We start from the raw sequence: 21,004 nt of genomic DNA, 5'->3' as shown, positions 1-21,004 counted from the left end.
AATAAAATGTCTGAACATTTTAAGAATACTAAGATATTTCTTTCTCATGCTGCACATGTAGAAAGTAGGATATTGTTAGGAGAAGAAATTGAATAGCTTAGTTATGGTTTGGAGGTTTTGATGTGAAGATTTCATTGTTTCATAATGCTTAAGGGCAGGCCAGTATTAGATCTCTAATTCATTATGATCTTCTCCCAAATTAATTGCTTAGATCTAATGTCAGTAACCATTAAGGATTCTTCATTCACTGATATGAACAAATAGTAAATAAATCCACCATATTATTTGCCTACATCATTGGGCATCTAAGTGGGATAGTAGAGTATTAGTAATATCAAGATCACTTGGAGAACATTTAAAAAATATGGAAGTCCGAATGCACCCCAGGTATAAGAAACCAAGTGAGGGGGAGAAAGGTGGTGTGAGAAGTGAGGCAGAAATCTCCTTCCAAAACCACATATAACATGAAAATACAGCAAATACAACTGATCCTCAAAGAGTGACCAGAAAGAAGACTATAACAGATGGCTTACATCTGGGGAAAAAGAGAAGACCTCATGGAAAAGGGTAAAGTAGCAAAGCTGCAATCCAGCAGGACCCAAGCCCTCCTCCCACCCAGCTCACCAGCAGGAGGAAAAGAAATGGAGCGGGGAGAGGGTAGAACACCAGGACTGCTAAATACCCACCTATGAAGATCTACTCCAGGAGCATGAACCCACATTACATGGTGCTCTGGAGATTAGGGGTTGAAAAGCAGCACAGAATACTTGGAGAGACTGAGATTCCAGCTGCTTGTGGAGAACAGGTAAGCACAACTGGCCACTCTGGGACAAAAGAAGAGCAGGCACTTTGAAAGACTTTCCAACAGTGAGAGGGCTATGAAAGGGGCAAGGATTACACAGAGCTTGATGCTCAGGAAAAAGGACAGGTGGACAAAATTGTCCTGGCACACTCAGCCCAGCAGGTTGGGAACTTTCAGGCATTCCATCCCCCTGGCTATCAACACAACCCTGAGGCCCCCCATTGCGATACACAGCATGCCACTCCTTCCTCCTGGCCAGCACCAGTTCACAAAACTGCTGGCCCTGCAATCATGCCAGGCCAGCCACAGGGAGGCTGCGCCTATGGCCACTACAGGAGCATAACACAGAGGCTGCTTGCTGCACACTTGGCCCACTGGCCATGGCAGTGGAGGAAGGCACTGCAGCCGGGAAGCAGGAAAGAGCTCTTTCTTCCTGGTAGGCACCAGCCCAACTCACCTGCAACCCTCGCCATCACTGCAGGGGCTGGGCAGCTACAGAGAGTAGAGCTTCTGGGCACTAGAGAGTGCAACCTACACGAAGTTTATTATTCCATACCACTTCATCGTAGAAATATGAAGCAGCAAAAAAACTTGTTCAATCCAAAAACCCCTGAAACCCCAGAAAGAGGGCTCACTGAAACTGAAATCACCAATCTTCTTGATAAAGATTTCAAAATAAAAATCATAAACATGCTGCCAGAAAATACTCAAAATCTCAGGGACAACTTCAAGAAAGATAGAAACTGTGCTTGCTTCGGCAGCACATATACTAAAATTGGAACGATACAGAGAAGATTAGCATGGCCCCTGCGCAAGGATGACACGCAAATTCGTGAAGCGTTCCATATTTTTGACTATATTAAGCTGAAAAGCTTCTGTACAGCAAAAGACACCATCAATAGAACAAGAAGGATCCCTACAGTATGGGAGAATATATTTGAAAATGACACATCCGATAAAGGCTTGACGTCCAGAATATATAAGGAGCTCACACGCCTCAACAAACAAAAAACAACCCAATTAAAAAATGGGCAGAGGAACTGAACAGAAAGTTCTCCAAAAAAGAAATACAGATGGCCAACAGACACATGAAAAGATGCTCCACATCACTAATTATCAGAGAAATGCAAATTAAAACTACAATGAGGTATCACCTCACACCAGTAAGGATGGCTGCCATCCAAAAGACAAACAACAACAAATGTTGGCGAGGCTGTGGAGAAAGGGGAACCCTCCTACACTGCTGGTGGGAATGTAAGTTAGTTCAACCATTGTGGAAAGCAGTATGGAGGTACATCAAAATGCTCGAAACAGACCTACCATTTGACCCAGGAATTCCACTCCTAGGAATTTACCCTAAGAACGCAGCAATCAAGTTTGAGAAAGACAGATGCACCCCTATTCCTATGTTTATTGCAGCACTATTTACAATAGCCAAGAATTGGAAGCAACCTAAATGTCCATCAATAGATGAATGGATAAAGAAGATGTGGTACATATACACAATGGAATACTACTCAGCCATAAGAAAAGGGCAAATCCAATCATTTGCAGCAACATGGATGGAGCTGGAGGGTATTATGCTCAGTGAAACAAGCCAAGCGGAGAAAGAGAAATACCAAATGATTTCACTCATCTGTGGAATATAAGAACAAAGGAAAAACTGAAGGAACAAAACAGCAGCAGAATCACAGAACTCAAGAATGGACTAACAGGTACCAAAGGGAAAGGGACTGGGGAGGATGGGTGGGTAGGGAGGGATAAGGGGGGGAGAAGTAGGGGGGTATTAAGATTAACATGCATGGGGGGGTAGGAGAAAAGGGAGGGCTGTACAACACAGAGAAGGCAAGTAGTGATTCTACAACATTTTGCTATGCTGATGGACAGTGACTGTAAAGGGGTTTATAGGGGAGACCTGGTATAGGGGAGAGCCTAGTAAACATAATATTCGTCATGTAAGTGTAGATTAGTGATACCAAAAACAAAGCAAAAAAAAAAAAAGGGCAGTTCCTGTGTGGTAACCTCCAACGAGTTCTACACAGGGTATAAAGGGCATATAAAAGTGTAGGCAAAGGGTCTGTTTGTGTTTATACAGAGGATCAAAGCCTAATTGGGCTACCCCGAAAATGAACTAAGATACGATATGAAAAAGAACTTCCAACATCTGCACTCTCTGGAAGACTCATGCCAGAAGATGATCATCAAAAAACCCCAACAAAGATCCACGCACTGCTACAGCTGTAGATGCACACATCCCACCAGTTCCTGGACTTGCCATGGGAATGAGGAAGGCGATATCTAAGCTGGCCTGTGCATACAGTAAAACAACAAATTTGACTGGATCTATACTGTTGGAACTCAACCAAGAATTTGGAGAAGTGCAAATTGTAGCGCTCCAAAGTCTTACAACTACAGACTATTTACTGTTAAAAGAACATATGGCATGTGAACAGTCCCCAGGAATGGGTTGTTTTAATTGGTCTGATTTCTCTCAGACTGTTCAAGTTCAATTGGACAATATCCACCATATCATAGATAAGTTTTCACAAATGCCTAAGGTGCCTAACTGGTTTTCTTGGTTTCACTGGAGATGGCTGGTAATTACAGATATGCTTTGGTTATGTAACTATACTCCTATTATGTTAATGTGTGTGCACAATTTAAGTAGTAGCTTAAAACCTATATATGCTGAAGTTACTCTACAAGAAGATATGTCAAAGAAATAATCAATCTTCCCATGTTTTCTTCTGCCTGCTACTTCTATAGCTTTTCTTCTTCCTTCCTAATTACAACCCTTAAATAGAATTCGTGCCTCATATCAAATTTACCGAGTATCATAATTCTTCCAAGTGGTAAAGATACCTCAAGACAAATGCTGGACATAGAAGCCACAGGGCATAAATATGCAAAGAAGTAAAAAGCAACCCTTTTCAAACAATAAGGCTTCCCTCTCACTTACCAACTTCACATTTCCCTGTATGACCCCGGAAGATGACTGGTTAGCCAGAGACGGGTAAGATTCCTCAAGGGAGAAACAACCTAAGACAGGCACAGTCGCAGGGGGGCCATCAGGTGAGAAATTGGGGATCAACAGAGGTGAGGCTTAGAACCTCACCCCCCCTGTTCTGAGAGAAATCTTCTGCATACGTGGATGTTTTATTGCCCTGGTCTAGCTTGGATTAACACATAGTCTACAGGCACACACCTGATCATCTACATTTGCTCTCTTACAACACTAAACTATGTTTTCTACCTTTATCTTGTATCTACCTACCACTTCAGCATTTTATTAAAAATAATAATAATAAAGAGAGAAATGTGGTATCCACATATAAATCAAGTATAAAAACCAAATGAGTATTCATATTTGATCTGACTGTTTAGAGTTCATAATGCATGAGCAAAACTGAAAGTTTCTGTGATGACTGCCCTTGTACTGTTCACTATGTAACTTATTCATTATGTAAGAATTTGTTCTACATGTAAGAACTTGTTTGTTATGCCTCAGAAGATTGGAGACTGACGAAAATTAGGCTTGGGGTGGATTAATGATTGTGCATTGAGCATTGACTCCCCTATACAGAATTTTATTGTCGTTAACAACCATTTGATCAATAAATATGAGAGATGCCCTCACAAAAAAAAAAAAAAAAAAAGGACAGACTTCCAATGGTAAAATAAATAAGTAACCGGGATGTAATGTATAGCATAAGGAATATAGTCAAGATATTGTAACAGCTTGGTAGGGTGATAACTGGAACCTAGAATTATGTATATAAATGTTCTACCACTGTGTTGTACACTTGAAACTAATGTAATGTAATACTGTGCATCAACTACCCTTCAATAAAAAATAATTATTTTAAAAAAAAAAAAAAAAGAAAGAAAGATAGAAACTTTGAAAAATACATTACCTAAAATGAATCAAAGAATGGAAGGATTTGAAAGCAGATTACATGGGGTAGAGGAGACAGTAAATGGAATAGAAATTAAAGAACAGGAATACAAAGGAGAGAATACTCAGGCAGAGAGAGAAAAAAGGATCTCTAGGAATGAAAGAATAGTAAGACAATTCTGTGACCAATCCAAACATAATAATATTCAAATTGTAGAAGTACCAGAAGAATAAGAGAGAGAAAAAGGGAGAGAAAGTCTCTTTGAGTAAATAATTGCTGAAAAATTTCCAAATCTGGGGAAGGAAATAGTCTTTTAGGACATGGAGGTGCACAGATCTCCCAACACAAGGGACCCAAGGAGGACAACACAAAGACATACAGTAATTAAAATGGCAAAGACTGAGGCCAAGGGCAGAGTATTAAAAACAGCCAGAGAGAGAAAAAAAGATCCCCTACAAAGGAAAACCCATCAGGCTATCATCAGACTTCTCAACAGAAATCTTACAGGCCAAAAGGGAGTGGCATGATATATTTAATGCAATGAAACAGAAGGGCCTCCTACCAAGAATACTCTACCCAGCAAGAATATCATTTAAATTTCAAGCCAGGATTAAACAAACAATTTCCAGATAAGCAAAAGTTGAGGGAATTTACCACCTACAAACCATATCTACAGTGTATTTTAAAGGTACTGCTCTAGATGGAAGTGCTCCTAAGGCTAAATAGCTGTCACCAGAGAACATAAAACCACAGTAAAGGAAGTAAAAAAATTAATTACTAAGCAAATGCAAAACTAAATCAACTACCCACAAAGTCAGTCAAGCAATACACAAAGATAACAGAATATGACACCTAATGTATAAAGAGTAGAGGGGAAAGAAAAAGAAGAGAGAAAAAAAGAGCTATTGTGTTTGTAATAGTGTACTAAGCAAGTTAAGTTAGACTGTTAGATAGTAAAGAAGCTGCCCTTGAACCTTGGTAACCTTGAATCTAAAGCCTACAATGGCAATAAGTACATATATATCAATAATCACCCTACATATAAATTGACTGAATGGACCAATCAAAAGACACAGAGTTATGGAATGGATAAAAAAGCACAACTCATTTATGTGCTGCCTACAACAGACTCACTTCAAACCAAAAGACATACACAGACTAAAAGTGAAGAGATGGAAAAAGATACTTCATGCAAATAATAGGAAGAAAAAAGCAAGAGTTGCAGTACTTCTTTCAGACAAAATAGACTTCAAAACAATGAAAGTAAGAAGAGACAAAGAAGGACATTATATAATGATAAAGGGGTGAGTCCAACAAGAGGATATAACCATTATAAATATCTATGCAACCAACATAGGAGCACCCAAATATGTACAACAAATACTAACAGAATTAAAGGAGGAAATAGAATGCAGTGCATTCATTTTAGGAGTTTTCAACACACCACTCACTCCAAAGGACAGATCAACCAGACAGAAAATAAGTAAGGAGACAGAGGCACTGAACAACACATTAGAACAGATGGACCTAACAGACATCCATGGAACACTCCACCCAAAAGCAGCAGGATATACATTCTTCTCATGTGCACATGGAACATTTTCAAGAATAGACCACATACTAGGCCACAAAAAGAGCCTCAGTGAATTCAGAAGGATTGTAATTCTACCAACCAACTAACTACTAAGACTACAAGGTATGAAACTAGAAATATATTGTGCAAAGAAAACAAAAAATCCCACAAACACATGGAATTTGTTTTTTAGGAATTTAGGAATTTGTTCTAAATAATCAATGCTCCTAAATAATCAATGGATCAATGACCAAATAAAAAACAGAGATCAAGCAATATACGGAGACTAATGAAAACAAAAACGCAACACCTCAACTCTGTGTGGTGCAGTGAAGGCAGTTCTAAGAGGAAAGTATATGGCAATTCAGGCTTATCTCAAGTAAGAAGAACAATCCCAAATGAACAGTCTAAATTCACAATTAATGAAACTAGAAAAAGAACGACAAATGAGGCCCCAAGTCAGTAGAAGGAGGGACATATAGAGATCAGAAATAAATAAAATTGAGAAGAATATAACAATAGAAAGAATTAAAGAAACCAGGAGCTGGTTCTTTCAGAAAATAAACAAAATAAATAAACCCCTAGCCAGACTTAACAAGAAAAAAAGAGTGTACACTCATAAACAGAATCAGAAATGAGCAAGGAAAAATCACTACAGAAACCACAGAAATACAAAGAATCATTGAAGAATACTATGAAAAATTATATGCTAAGAAACTGGATAACCTAGAAGAAATGGACTACTTTCTAGAAAAATACAACTTTTCAAACTGATCCAGGAAGAAACAGAAAATCTGAAAAGACAATTACCAGCAATGAAATTGAATTGGTAATCAAAAAGCTACCTAAGACAAAACACTTTGGACCAGATGGCTTCACTGCTGAATTTAATCAAATATTTGGTGAAGACCTAATACCCATCCTCCTTAAAGTTTTCCAAAAAGTAGAAAAGGAAGGAGTACTTCCAAACCCATTCTATGAAAATAGCATCACTCTACTACCAAAACCAGGCAAAGACACCAAACACACACAAAAAATTACAAACCAATATCCCTGATGAACATAGATGCAAAAATACTCAACAAAATATTAGCAAACTGAATTCAAAAACACATCAAAAAGATCATCTATCATAATCAAGTGGATTTATTCCAGGGATGCAAGTATGGTACAATATTCATAAATCCATCAACATTATCCACCACATCAACAAAAAGGACAAATAAATCACATAATCATCTACATAGATGCTGAAAAACCATTTGACAAAATTCAAGATCCACTCAGCATAAAAACTCTCAATAAAATGGTTATAGAGGGCAAGTACCTCAACATAATAAAGGCCATATATGACAAACCCCACAGCCAACATCATACTGAAGAGCAAAAACCTGAAAGCTTTTCCAGTAAGATTGGGAACAAGAGAAGGATGCCCACTCTCCCCACTTTTATTCAACATAGTACTGGAGGTCCTAGCCACGGCAATGAGATAACACAAATAAATAAAGGCACCCACATTGGTAAGGAAGAAGTTAAACTGTCCCTGTTTGCAGATGACATGATATTATACATTAAAAACCCTAAAGAATCCACTCTAAAACTACTGGAACTACTAACTGAATTCAGCAAAGTTGCAGGATACAAAATTAATGCACAGAAATATGTTGCACTCCTATATAGTCATGATAAACTATCAGAAAGAGATTCAGGAATGCAATTCCATTTACAATTGCATTAAAAAGAATAAAATATCTAGGAATAAACCTAACCAAGGAAGTGAAAGACCTATACTCTGAAAACTACAAGACACTCATGAGAGAAATTAAAGAAGACACCAATAAATGGAAATACATCCCATGATCATGGACAGGAAGAATTAATATTGTCAAAATGGCCATCCTATCTAAAGCAATCTACAGATTCAATGCAGTGCCTATCAAAATACCAAAGACATTCTTCACAATGATCTTTAACAAATAGTTCTAAAATTCATAAGGAACCACAAAAGACCCTGAATAGCCAAAGCAATACTGAGAAGGAAGAATAAGGCTTGGGGAATTATGCTCCCCAACCTTTAACTCTACTACAAAGCCACAGTAATCAAGACAATTTGGTATTGGGACAAGAACTGACCCATAGATCAATGGAACAGAATAGAGAGCCTAGATATAAACCCACACATATATGGTCAACTAATATATGATAAAGGAGCCATGGATATACAATGGGGAAATGAAAGCCTCTTCAACAACTGGTGTTGGCAAAACTGGACAGCTACATGTAAGAGATTGAAACTGGATTACTGTCTCACTCTATACACAAAAGTAAGCTCAAAACGGATCAGAGACCTGGATGTCAGTAATGAAACCATAAAACTCTTAGAATAAAACATAGGCAAAAATATCTTGAGTATTAACATGAGCAACTTTTTCCTGAATGCATCTCCTCGGGCAAGGGAAAGAAAAGCAAAAATGAACAAATGGGACTACATCAAACTAAAAGGCTTCTGTACAGCAAAGGACACCATCAGTAAATCAAAAAGGTATCCTACATTGTGGGAGAATATATTCATAAATGACATATTGGATAAGGGGTTAATGTCCAAAATATATAAAGAACTCACATGCTTCAACACCCAAAAAGCAAATAACCCTATTAAAAAATGGGCAGAGGATCTGAACAGACATGTCTCCAAAGAAGAAATTCAGGTGGCCAACAGGCACATGAAAAGATGCTCCACATCGCTAAGCATCAGAGAAATGCAATGTAAAACCACAGTGAGATACCACCTCACACCAGTTAGGATGCCAACATCCAAAAGAGAAGGAACAACAAATGCTTGTGAGAATATGGAGAAAGAGGAACCCCTCCCATCTTGTTGGAAGGAATGTAAATTAGTTCAACCACTGTGGAAAGCAATATGGAAGTTCCTCAAAAAACTCAAAATAGAAATACCATTTGACCCAGTAATTCCACTCCTAGGAATTTACCTGAAGAAAACAAGATCACAGGTTTAAAAAAGACATATGTGGATTAAAGATGGCAGCGTGAGAGGTGAGACAGAGACCTCCTGCTAAAACCACATATAATGATGCGAAAATATAACTTAATACAACTAATTCTGAAAGAGCAACAGGAAAGAAGGCTGCACCAGACTGCATACACCTGGAGAAAAGAGCAGACCTCACAGAACAGGGTAACGTACAGAAGGTGTGACCCAGCAGGGCCCAAGACCTTCCCCCACCCCAGCTCACTGGCAGGTGGAAGAGAATCAGAGCAGGGAGGGAGTGGAGGCCTGGAACTGCTGAACACCTACCCCTGAAGATCTACTCTGGGAGCATGAACCTACCTTGCATGGTGCTCTGGTGATTAGTGGGGTTGGAAAGCTAAGATAGGCCGAATACCTGGAGAGATGGAGATTCTGACTGCTTGTGGAAAACAGGGATTCATATCCGGCTGATCTGGGTGGGCAGTTCTGAGAGACTTCCTAACAGTGAGAGGGCTTCTATAGGGGCAAGGATTGCACAGAGCTTACTGCTCAGGAGAAAGGACAGGTAGACAAAATTCTCCAGGTGCACTCTGCCCAGCAGGTTGGCAGCTTAAACGATCTTCAGGTGCTCCATCCCCCTGGCTGGCTACGCAGCTCCAAGGCCCACCACCGTGATACGCAGCCTGCTGTGTCTTCCTCCCAGCTAGCCTGTACCTGGTTCAGGCTCGCAAACTGACAACCCCTGCCCTGGTGTCAGGCCAGCCAGAGGGAAGCCCTGCCTACAGCAGCTACAAACATGAAGCATAGACACTTACACCTGTGTGTTCAGCCCACTGGTTCTGGCAGTGGGGACAGGCATAGCAGCCGGGAAGCAGGAAACAGCTCTTTCTTCCCCCCAAGCACCAACACCGCTCCCCTGGGACCCACGACATTGCTCCAGGGGATGAACAGCTCCAGAGAGGAGAGCTTCTAGTCACTAGAGAGCACCAGAGACAAATTATGGAAGGTCAGAGTTACCTTTTTCAAAGCAAAATTATGAGTACACCTAAGAAAGATTCAAATGAAATTGACCTCATGAATCTGCCTGAAAGAGACTTCAAAATAAAAGTCATTAACATGCTCATGGAGGTACAGAAAAATATTCAGGAACACAGGAACTAATTTAGAACAAATATCCAATCATTGAAGAACACAATGGAGGGTATTAAAAGCAGATTCGATATGGTGGAGGAGACGATAAATGAAATAGAAAATAGAGAAGAGGACTACAAAGAAGCTGAGGCACAGAGAGAAAAAAGCATCTCCAAGAATAAAAGAATACTGAGAGAACAGTGTGACCAATCCAAACAGAACAATATTCGCACTATAAGGGTACGAGAAGAAGAAGAGAGAGAAAAGGGGATAGAAAGTGTCCTTGAGGAAGTAATTGTGGAAAGCTTCCCCAGTCTGGGGAAGGAAATAGTCCCTTGGGACATGGAGGTGCACAGATCTCCCAACACAAGGGACCCAGGGAAGACAACACCAAGACATATAATAATTAAAATGGCAAAGATCAAGGACAAGGACAGACTGCTAAAAGCAGCCAGAGAGAAAAATAAGATCACATACAAAGGAAAACCCATCAGGCTGTCATCAGACTTCTCAGCAGAAACCTTACAGGCCAGAAGGGAGTGGCATGATGGATTTAATGAAATGAAGCAGAACCCCTGGAACCAAGATTATCATTTAAATTTAAAGGAGGGATTAAACAATTTTCAGATAAGCAAAAGCTGAGAGATTGGCTCCCACAAACCATCTCTACAGTGTATTTTGGAGGGACTGCTATAGATGGAAGTGTTCCTAAGGTTAAATAGCTGTCACCAGAGGTAATATAAAGGGATAGACAAAGAGTACAGAATATGATACCTAATATATAAAGAATGGAAGCAGAAGAAAAGGAGGGGATAAAAAAAGAAAGAACCTTTAGATTGTGTTTGTAATAGCATACTAATTTAGTTAAGTTAGACTCTTAGATAGTAAGGAAGTTACCACGAATCTAAAGCCTGGAATGGCAGTAAGTACATACGTATCCATAATCACCCTAAATGTAAATGGTTTAAATGCACCAATCAAAAGTCATAGAGTCACTGAATGGATAAAAAACAAGACCCAAATACATGCTGCCTCCAAGAGAATCACTTCAAACCCAAAAACATACACAGACTAAAAGTGAAGGGATGGAAAAAGATCTTTCATGCAACTAATAGAGAGAAAAAAGCAAGTGTTGCAGTACTTCTATCAGACAAAACAGACTTCAAAACAAAGAAAGTCACTAAAGACAATGAGGGACATTACATAATGATAAAGGGGTCAATCCAACAAGAGGATTTAACCATTATAAATATCTATGCACGCAACACAGGAGCACCTACATATGTGAAACAAATACTAACAGAATTAAAATGGGAAATAGAATGTAATGCATTCATTCTAGAAGACTTCAACAGTCCAGTCACTCCAAAGGACAGATCAACAAGGCAGAAAATAAGTAAGAAGATAGAGGAATTGAACAACACATTAGAACAGAAGGACCTAACAGACATCTACAGAACTCTACACCGAAAAGCAGCAGGATACACATTCTTCTCAAGTGCACATGGATCATTCTCCAGAATAGACCACATACTAGGCCACAAAAAAGAGCCTCAGTAAATTCAAAAAGATTGAAGTTGTACCATCCAACTTCTCAGAACACAAGGGTATGAAACTAGAAATAAATTGTACAAAGAAAACAAAAAGGCTCACAAACACATGGAGGCTCAACAACATGCTCCTAAATAATCAATGGATCAATGACCAAATTAAAATAGAGATCAAGCAATATATGGAGACAAATGACAACAACAGTAAAAAGCCTCAACTTCAGTGGGAAGCAGAGAAGGTAGTTCTAAGAGGAAGATATATAGCAATCCAGGCCTATTTAAAGAAGGAAGAACAATTCCAAATGAATAGTCTAAAGTAACAATTATTGAAATTGGAAAAAGCAGAACAAATGAGGCCCAAAGTCAGCAGAAGGAGGGACATAATAAAGATCAGAGAATAAATAAATAAAATTGAGAAGAATAAAACAATAGAAAAAAAATCAATGAAACCAAGAGCTGGTTCTTTTGAGAAAATAAACAAAATAGATAAGCCCCTAGCCAGACTTTTTAAGAGAAAAAGAGAATCTACACACATAAACAGAATCAGAAATGAGAAGTGTAAAATCATGATAGACCCCACAGAAATACAAAAAATTATTAGAGAATACTATGAAAATCTATATGCTAACAAGCTGGAAAACCTAGAAGAAATGGGCAACTTCCTAGAAAAATACAACCTTCCAAGACTGACCAAGGAAGAAACAGAAAATCTAAACAGACCAATTACCAGCAAAGAAATTGAATTGGTAATCAAAAAACTACCCAAGAACAAAACTCCTGGGCCAGATTAAGACTCACCACTGAATTTTATCAGACATTTAGAGAAGACATAATACCCATTTTCCTTAAAGTTTTCCAAAAAATAAAAGAGGAGGGAATACTTCCAAACTCATTCTATGAAGCCAACATCATTCTAATGCCAAAAACGGGCAAAGAAACCACAAAAAAAGAAATCTACAGACCAATTTCCCTGAGGAACATAGATGCAAAAATACTCAACAAAATATTAGCAAACCGAATTCAAAAATACATCAAGAGGAACATACACCATGATCAAGTGGGATTCATCCCAGGGATGCAAGGATGGTACAACATTTGAAAATCCATCAACATCATCCACCACATCAACAAAAAGAAGGACAAAAACCACAAGATCATCTCCATAAATGCTGAAAAAGCATTTGACAAAATTCAACATCCATTCATGATAAAAACTCTCAACAAAATGTGTATAGAGGGCAAGTACCTCAACATAATAAAGGCCATATATGACAGACCCAGAGCCAACATCATACTTAACAGTGAGAAGCTGAAAGCTTTTCCTGTAAGAGTGGGAACAAGACAAGGATGCCCACTTTCCCTGCTTTCATTCAACATAGTACTGGAGGCCCTAGCCATGGCAATCAGACAAAATAAATAAATAAAAGGCATCCTGACTGGTAAGGAAGAAATCAAACTGTCACTGCTTGCAGATGACATGATATTGTACATAAAAAACCCTAAAGAATCCACTCCCAGACTACTAGAAGTACTGTGAATTCAGCAAACTTTCAGGATACAAAATTAATACACAGAAATCTGTTGCACTCCTATACACTAACAATGAACTAACAGAAAGAGAAATCAGGAAAACAATTCCATTCACAGTTGCATCAAAAAGAATAAAATACCTAGAATCAAGAAGAAGAATATACCTTACCAAGGAAGTGAAAGACCTATGCCCTGAAAACTACAAGACAGTCCTAAAAGAAATTAGAGAGGATACTAATAAATGGAAATTCATCCCGTGCTCTTGGGTAGGAAGAATTAATATTGTTAAAATGACCACCTGCCTAAATCAATCTAAAGATTCAATGCAATCCCTATCAAAATACCAATAGCATTTTTCAATGAAGTGGAATGAATAGTTCTAAAATTCACATGGAACCACAAAAGACCCCGAATAGCCAAAGCAATCCTGACAAAGAATAAAGCAGGGCGGGGATCTCGCTTCCCAACCTCAAGTTCTACTACAAAGCCACAGTAATCAAGACAATTTGGTACTGGCACAAGAACAGAGCCACAGACCAGTGGAGTAGAATAGAGCCCAGATAGTAACCCAAGCTTATATGGTCAATTAATACATGATAAAGGAGCCATGGATATACAATGGGGAAATGACAGCCTCTTCAACAGCTGGTGTTGGCAAAACTGGACAGCTGCATGTAAGAGAATGAAACTGGATCATTATCTAACCCCATACACAAAAGTAAACTTGAAATGGATCAAAGAACTGAATGTGGGTCATGAAACCATAAATCTCTTAGAAGATAATATAGGCAAAACTCTCTTGAATATAAACATGAGCAACTTCATGAACACATCTCCCCATGCAAGATACAAAAGTAAAAATGAACAAGTGCGATTATTCAAACTAAAAAGCTTCTGTACAGCAAAAACACCATCAGTAGAATAAAAAGACATCCTACAGTATGGGAGGATATGTTCATAAATGACACATCTGATAAGAGGTTTATATCCAAAATATACAAAGAGCTCACACACCTCAATAAACAAAAAAAAGCAAATAACCAATTAAAAAATGGGCAGAGGATCTGAACAGACACTTCTCCAAAGAAGAAATTCAAATGGCCAACAGGCACATGAAAAGATGCTTCACTTTGCTAATCATCAGAGAAATGTAAATTAAAACCACAATAAGATATCATCTCACACCTGTTAGGTTGGCCAACATCCAAAAGACAAACAACAACAAATGTTGGCGAGGTTGTGGAGAAAGGGGAACCCTCCTACACTGCTGGTGGGAGTGTAAATTAGTTCAACCTTTGTGGAAAGCAGTATGGAGGTGCCTCAAAAAACTCAAAATAGAAATACCATTTGACCCAGGAATTCCACTCCTAGGAATTTACCCTAAGAACACAGGAGTCCAGTTTGAAAAAGCCATATGCACCCCTATGTTTATCGCAGCACTATTTACAATAGCCAAGAAATGGAAGCAACCTAAGTGTCCATCAGTAGATGAATGGATAAAGAAGATGTGGTATATATACACAATGGAATATTATTCAGCCATAAGAAGAAAACAAATCCTACCATTTGCAGCAACATGCATGGAGCTAGAGGATATTATGCCCAGTGAAGTAAGCCACGTGGAGAAAGACAAGTATCAAATGATTTCCTCTTCTGTGGAGTATAAGAACAAAGCAAAAACTGAAGGAACAAAACAGCAGCAGACTCATAGAACCCAAGAATGAACTAACAGTTACCAAAGGGAAAGGGACTGGGGAAGATGGGTGGGAAGGGAGGGATAAGGTGGAAAAGGGGCATTATGATTAGCACACATAATGTATTGGGGGGGCATGGGGAAGGCACTATAGCACAGAGAAGACAAGTAGTGATTCTATAGCATCTTCCTATGCTGATGGACAGTGACTAATGGGGTATGTAGTGGGGAGTTGATAATGGGGGGAATCTAGTAACCACAATGTTGTTCATGTAAGTGTATATTAATGATACCAATAAAATAAAAAATATATTAAAAAATTAAAAAGAAAATAAAATAAAGTAATTTTTTAATTAAAATAAAATAAAAAGACATATGTACCCCTATGTTTATCACATAACTATTTACAATAGCCAAGACATGGATGCAACCTTAGTGTCCGTCAGTAGATGAATGGATAAAGAACAGGTAGTACATGGAATACACAATGGAATACTATTTCACCATAAGGAGAAAATAAATCCTGCCATTTGCAACAACATGGATGAAACTAGAGGGTATTATGCTCAATGAAATAAGCCATGTAGAGAAAGACAAGTACCAAACGATTTCACTCATTTGTGGATAACAAGGCAAAACTGAAGGAACAAAGCAGCAGCAGACTCAAACTCCAAGAAGGGACTAGTGGTTACCATAAGGAAAGGGAGTGTGGAGGTAAGGAGAAGAGAATTAATGAGTATTATGTTAAGTACACATAATGTAGGGGGGTGCACGGTGAAGGCAGTATAGTACAGAGAAGACAAGTAGTGACTCTATAGCATCTTACTATGCTGATGGACAGTGACTGCCATAGGGTGTGAGGGGGGCACTTGATAATATGGGTGAATATAGTAACCACATTGTTGCTCCCATGAATCCTTCATAACATTGTATATCAATGATATCTTAATAAAGAAGAAAAGGGAAGAAAAAAATAAATCACGAAAAAGAAATATAGAAGTCCTTATATTTTGATGAGCCTAGCCATGTGTTTTGAAAAAGCTTACCAGGAATTTCTTGCATTCTACTTATCCCTCCCCATCCTCCCTTCTTCCTCCATTTGTCATTAACAACCAGGGTCTATGTGGTCGTATTGTAGTAATTGAGTAGACTTCCTCCCAGCTATAGCTCATGAAAGAAACAGTTCCTTCTTATAGCTACTCTTCAAAAACATAGTCCCCTCCCTTAAGTTTTGCATTTGACTTAGCCAACATTTTAAGTTTAAAAAATATTTTTGAGCACCTAATCTATGCCCAGTGCTTTGCTAGATACATTGAAAAAATGATTAGGAGTAATCATTTGATATCTTGCCTCTAAGAGTTCTCAGTCTAACATAGGAAATGAAAGGTTACAATATATGGTGATAGGTGCCATCCTAGAATAGTAGTTAAATGTGCAGGGGGTGGAGCAGTTTTGAATCTCAAATGTGTAACCTTGGATGAGTTTCCTAAACTCTTTGTGTCTCTGTTTCCTCATCTATAAAATAGGAATAATAATAGTACTTACCTCTACATGTAAAGTACTTACAATTGTATCTGGCAAGTGGTGACCAATAAATATTAGCTCTCATTGTTAGTAGATACATACAGTGTACATTGGTAGCATAAAGGAGGGGGTGCTCAACTCTGCTTTGGTGGAGAGAGTCAAAGGGTTGGGGGAAACTTTTAAAGCAGAGGACACATTTGAGTGTGTCTTGAAGTATCAGGAAGGGTTAAATCAGACAGATAAAAATGTAGAGGAGCAAGAAGGCATATCAGGTATGAAGGAACAGAATGCATAAACCGTAGATGCATGAAATGCTAGTCTAGGAGATGTAGAGCAGATTGGAATGGCTGAAATATAGGGTATTTGTAGGATAGTAACAAGAGATGAGGTTGTAGGGGGTAAGCAGCCATGAGCAGAAATGAGTTTCAAAAAGTACTTGAGTATTTGTGTCACATGTTGCTGAAAAGTCAAGGAAAGTGAAAATTGCGAAGTGTACATTGGATTTGACAATATGGAGATCATTGTCACACTAGCAAGAACTAGTGGAGTATAAAATAAAGTGCATTAGAACAAAGAGGGAAAGGGAGATGCAGAAGTGGAGACTGTGTGTAGCCAACTGTTTTTCTAGTTTTTGACTGAAAGAGGATAGACAGAGGACATTCACTGGAGAGAAACATGAATCCCCATTTACACATAAGGAAACTGATACTCTAGTTAAGATTAAGCCTTTTGCTTTAGAATCATAGTGAGTATCAAGCCAGAATTGAACCTAGTTTTACTGCGGTTTAAATTCAGAGTTTTTTGCATTAAAACGTGTAGCTCCTGAATGCCCATGTCCTCCATGGCACATACCAGTGATGCCGGGGTTCTTGTTCATGAAGCTGAAGAATGAGCTTCACAAGCACTCAAAGTACGAGAGCCAGGTATAGGTTTTTGTTTAGAGATAAAGTGGGAGGACAGAGCTCCTGGCTCACGCCAGGAGGGGACAAGGGAGTCCCAGGGTGGTACATTGTCTAGAGGATTTATAGACAGTACAGGATTTTGGGGAACTGAGGGCTTAGGCTGTGGCCTTGTACCACCAGCCCTGCCCTCATGGTGGGCTGGGTTGTTGTCTGTTTGCCAGGGCTGTTTACAGTGAAGTCACGGGTTATGCTGATACCCTTGCGGAACACTCAAACATTCCAGGCCAAGTTGCTTCTGGTCTTTTGACCTCTAACTGATCTCACTGAAGATGTCTATATTCCTAGTCTAGTATCTTTACCCTAGAGAATTATTGTGACCTTGACTTTGCATAATGCTGGACACAGAGTTTTTTTTTTTTTCTGGACACAGAGTTTTGATAGGGACTTTACATTGTTACGTTGCTTTGACTGTAAATTTCTTGCCTTGCTTTTTCCGGAGGCCCTCACCCTACTCTGTCTAAGCCCATGGTCCCTGTCTCACCAAGAGAAATCTCTCTCTTAGAAACTCTAAGCTCCCTGAGAGCAAGGATGATGTGTTTTACTAATTTAGATAACCTTGCACTCTCCTAGAACTGGGCATTAAAAGGAAAGTAATGACTCAGCACCTGTCTGTCAGCAGCTCACAATTTAGGCAGGGAAATAGACATGTAATTTTAGTAGAATATGAAATAAATATACAGTAGTGTTAGAACAAAGAAGAAAGAAATTAAATCTGCATGTAGGATGGCAAGAAAGGCTTTCTGGAAGTGATGGAAGTTATGCTAGTCATTAAAGCATAATGGCTTCCATTTACTAAGATACTGAACAGGTAGTGAACTGTATACTTCACATACATCATCTCATCTCATTTAAAGCTCAAAATAATCTCTGCAAAGTTATTTTCCCTGTTCAGATGTCTTGATGGTGTCAAGTTATAATTGTCTGATGCATCCATCTGGATATACTTGCCACAGGGACAAAAGTACTCAAGTTTGTGAGCCAGGGAACCTACTTCCTTAGATAGCATGTATGTGTTTGTGCTCATCTACATTTGAGCACTTACTATTTGTCAGGCACTGTTCCCTATGCTTTCTATGCATCACCTAGTTTAATCCCTAGTAACAATCCCATGAATTAGGTACCATTATCCCTGTTTTAAAATTGAGGCAACAATGGGATTATTAGACTTTGGGATTATTAGACTTAAAGACAGTTTCACTGTGCCTTTCTATTCTCACTTCTGCGTTTAACTCTGATAAGACCTACCTCTGACGAATTTCTAATTGGCTTTGGCTGTTTTAATACTTGCTATAGTTTGGTGTTAACCAGAACTGTCCCTCCCCTTTCACTGTTTGAACATCTTGGAGTTTGCTCATCTGTTATATGCTGATTTTCTAGTTTAGCCCTCAGAAGCCAGTGTTACTGCAAAATTTGTTGGTAGTAGAGCATGAGATAACTAATCAGAAATATCTCAATATTTGACATAAAACAAGAAAGTTACATTTCATGAAAGATATTCAAATACCTAAGAACATGGTCATTAAACAAATGATCTTATCCACAGTCTGGTAGGTGACACCAGTGGGCAATCATAATCAATTTACATAACTGAATGGGCTTTGAATGTGTCAATTAAATAATATTTTTTAAGTAGTATTTTGTTCAGAGACAGGGTGCTGGTTTGAATGTCAGAGACTCAACAAAAACTCAGCAATGCATAAAGGTACCACCATGGGCAGGCGGACTGGCCAAAGTCTGAGGAGCCTCACAAAAATAGTATTTACTGTGGCAGATCCAGTGCTGTTGGAGTTTAATCCTCTATTTTGAGATGCACAAAATGGCTAGAACTTTGTTGTGGGTTTTTTGTCTTTTTTTGTTTTTGTTTTTGTTTTAGTGTCAAGTGCTTTTATTTGTAAGAGATCAGTAAACCTGGGAAGAACATACCAAATAGAGTAGACCTACACCCCACCAAACCTGCCTTTGTGAGTATTTTTAGGCAGCCCTACCTCTAGAGGGAGCTATTTACATAGTGCACAACCTATACAACCACATGGGGTGGCTCAAGGATTGCTCTTCTCTGACAACAAGCTTTAATGCATACCTTTGTTCAGAACACTTTGCTAAGAGGGACAGCAGCAGATAGACACAAATAACTCTGGGCTTGACACTTGTGCTGAGTGTGAACTAAGTATGAAATGTCACCCTTGTTAATTTAAGACACTAGGGAAACGGACATCAAACCAAAATGAGATATCACTCCACACCCACTAGAATGGCTATAACCAAAGAGACAGACAATAACAGGTGTTGGCAAGGCTTTAGAGAATTTGGAACCCTCAGACATCATGGAAGTCAGCAGTTACATTGGTGGAAAAGTAAAACAGCACAGCCACTTGGGAAAAGTTTGGAAATTCTTCAAAATGTTAAACATAGTTATGAGTTTATGGCCACTGCTGTAATTCCACTCCTAGTATATATCTAAAAGGAATGAAAATATATGCTGCAAAAAACCTTGTACATGAATGTTCATGGCAGTGTTATTCAGAGTAGCCAAAGCATAGAAACAACCCAAATGTCCATCAATTGATAAATGTATAAATAAAATGTGATATATCCATTAGTCAAATATTATTTGTAATAAAAAGGAATAAAGTACTGACACATCCTACAACAGAGATAAACCTCAAAAACATTTCTAGGGAAACCATTCTAAAGGACCACATAATATATGATTTCATTTATACCAAGTGTCCAGATTGGGCAAATCTATAGACAGAAAGTAAATTAGTGATTGCCCAAGACTAGGGTGTGAGTGAAAGTTGGAGAGAGATGCAGAGTGACTACTAATGGGCAGAGGGATTTCTTTTGGTTGAGGGTCTGGTGGGTGGAGAAAATTTCCTAAAATTAGATTTCTTAAAATTAAATTGACTTGTACACTTAAAATGGCTGAATTCTATCTTATGTGATTATATTTCAATGAAACTTAAATATTTGGCAGAAAATTTTAAACCATCTTTAAAAAGCTCTTTTAAACGATGCTTTGTAAATTATAAATCTGTACAATTTGATCTTCTCATGGTTCTCAAAAGCGCCCTCAGGTAGCCATGATTGGAGAGAGAGAAAAAAGGTTCTGGGCAAGAGAAGGTTACCTGCAAATATGGGTCACTTTTAGTACTAGGATCATGTTAGGAAATTCTGTGGAGACATGGTTTTTTTCCTTCCCAGAATATCAGTGAAAGGGAAAGACACATGAAGCTATTTACTTATAGTTCAGGGATTCACTTCTTTCATCAGCTATAAATTAAGGCTGCAGAAAGCCTGAACTGTGAATTATAAAAAGTTCTCAATATATTCTTCCTAAGTTAATGACAGTTC

General features: G+C 38.5%; 1 protein-coding gene and 1 non-coding gene across 6 annotated transcripts in view; both read left to right on the top strand.

Moving 5' to 3' along the window:
• Positions 1–21,004, top strand: part of MAGI3 (membrane associated guanylate kinase, WW and PDZ domain containing 3) — a 298,231-nt gene that overhangs the window by 231,536 nt on the left and 45,691 nt on the right. The gene's annotated exons all lie outside the window — the stretch shown is intronic.
• Positions 1,548–1,654, top strand: LOC130683720 (U6 spliceosomal RNA). Its single transcript, XR_008997596.1, has one exon. It is a non-coding gene; the product is annotated as a U6 spliceosomal RNA (small nuclear RNA).

The sequence above is a fragment of the Manis pentadactyla genome, chromosome 4, assembly GCF_030020395.1.
Source record: "Manis pentadactyla isolate mManPen7 chromosome 4, mManPen7.hap1, whole genome shotgun sequence".
Taxonomy (NCBI): domain Eukaryota; kingdom Metazoa; phylum Chordata; class Mammalia; order Pholidota; family Manidae; genus Manis; species Manis pentadactyla.
This window is presented reverse-complemented; position numbering and strand designations above follow the sequence as displayed.